This window comes from Apis dorsata, unplaced genomic scaffold, assembly GCF_000469605.1.
Source record: "Apis dorsata unplaced genomic scaffold, Apis dorsata 1.3 scaffold_150, whole genome shotgun sequence".
NCBI classification, from domain to species: domain Eukaryota; kingdom Metazoa; phylum Arthropoda; class Insecta; order Hymenoptera; family Apidae; genus Apis; species Apis dorsata.
The window spans coordinates 18,792-20,825 of record NW_006263441.1 but is presented as its reverse complement, the minus strand read 5'-3'; the positions used below and the strand labels follow the sequence as shown (position 1 = coordinate 20,825).

The following is a 2,034-nucleotide window of genomic DNA, read 5'->3' as shown; positions in this document are numbered from 1 at the left end:
TTTTTTTTTTTTTCCTTTTCGCCTTTCGTTTTTAATGAAATAAACAAAACGTGGATCGTAGAAATACGAACGGCACAAATGGCACTTTTATTGGCCACGAGGCACCGTTTTACTCGTTTCTAATAAACGAGCAATATTAACATTTATAATATGCGCACCACGATGCTTCCTTCTACACCACGTGAGCGTGACTCATAACTGCCTATCTCGAAGATTTTATAATGGTGCCACTATCATAATCTGTACACCCTCTGGGGAAACAGCGAGCATGATACAATAATAAGGATCGAGTATATCATTATAAGTATAAGATCACAAATACCGTGGAAAATAGTTCGCGTGTGTATGTATAAATTGTACAATGTGGGCGAAGAAAAAAAGGGGAGCGAAAATTTTTGCGAAATGTGTGGTCCGATCCGACGGTGAAACGAGGAAAAAGAATATTCTTAGAAAGAAGAGATGGAAGGCTTTATTTAATAATATTAAAAATATAGTATAGTATAGAGAGGAATATGAATCAATGTGAAGAGGGAATAAAAAAAAAAATCTGTGGGCTCATCCCTTTTTTTATCACCCTGTACGTAACGTAAGTTGTGTACACACGTGCACACAGATATTTTATATACGCGTGGAAAGAGCATCTTCGAAGATTGGTCCAACGGCGACAGCCTGTAGTTTACACGTTAAACGAATTCAATGGACAGTAAATTGCACGCTGATACTTATTGCTGCATTTATACGTCTCGTGATTACCAGGCAACGCGAGTTTTGCCATGTTTTACACTTTCAAGGTATATTCTATTCGTGCACGATTGTTCACGGTGCGTTAAACCTCGTTTTATTTCACTAAGGTAAGGATAGTTTCGCTTCCCTTTAAAACGTTATTTCTATTCAACACGATTTCGTAACGTCTGATCTGTATTTTTCGCCTACATGATTGTAATTATTATTTCTTTGGCGATATTATTCTATTCGATATTGTTTATTTGTCTTCCTTTATGCGTTTTATCATAGTTTACCTTTTCACGGCGTATTTTGCTTCTAGACAACCTCTTCACGGTGTATTAAATCGCATTTTGTTTTTATGTACATAGTATATCTTCTTTTATTTTCTTTAACCTGTTATTTGTGTTCCACCTAACGCGTTATTCACTTTGCTTCTTTTTTTTTTTTTTTTTTTTGTTAATTTTCAGCATATTTCCTGAAAATATTAACGTTAATCTTTTTGTTAAACGATAGATTTGTGAAAAAAAAATAGAAAATAGAAAGAACCGTTTTATTATTCTTTGTAATTCAATTTTTGTTTAAATATATTAAATAATTAGTTAAATAGTTTCATTGATTTAGAAACATGTTATTGATTTATATAAATATTAATTTCAAATTAATTTTATTTTCAAATACAGAATTGAGAATTTTTTATAAAAAAAACTTCAAAAGGGTTGCTTACTTGACAACTTGAGTGGTGTGTAAGGGGAGGGGGTGGTGGAAGTCTAGTGGGAGATTCGCGAGTGCTACCGGCTCAGTATCGTTCGGCCATTGGTCAGGTGTGTTTCGCAGATGGTACAGCGATATAAGTGTACTCGATCAGTGAATTCGTTGTTGTTAAAAAAAATATTAAATTATATAAATTATCTTGTCACGGATCAACAAAATTTTCCATTAAATTAAAAATACGATAAGAGGAACGTGTAATCGTAAAGTGACAACAATAATATCGAACGATTTTTTCTCTTCAATTTTTTCACGCGATGTTGGGTATGGTTTCTTGGTAATGTGACATTCGATGTAAAAGTGATCAGTGAAATATCGTGGCCGTATGATCGTGTCGACAATATTCTCGAGCGTGACGAGTTTCCATCGGCGACACTCGAATGACGCTGGACGAAATGCTGAGTTGACGGTGAGTGCACTTTTTCAAATTCCATGCCGAAGTTCGTCATAGATGTATCGAATCGCGCGTCTTGCGGTCAACTTCACGATATTCGTTGACAGATCCTCGCTTTTCTTGCAGTATCCGTTATATTTATACGT

General features: G+C 34.8%; 1 protein-coding gene across 8 annotated transcripts in view; it reads left to right on the top strand.

Annotated features, from left to right (window-relative positions):
- Nucleotides 1-2,034, top strand: part of LOC102678711 — a 23,962-nt gene that overhangs the window by 9,104 nt on the left and 12,824 nt on the right. For 6 of the 8 annotated variants that reach the window (XR_421367.2, XR_421379.2, XR_421378.2 and 3 more), the window contains exon 2: nt 1,548-1,903. The exons of the other annotated variants lie outside the window; for them this stretch is intronic. The gene's annotated coding sequence lies outside the window, so the exon portion shown is untranslated. The remainder of the gene's footprint in view (nt 1-1,547; nt 1,904-2,034) is intronic. 8 annotated transcript variants of the gene reach the window in all.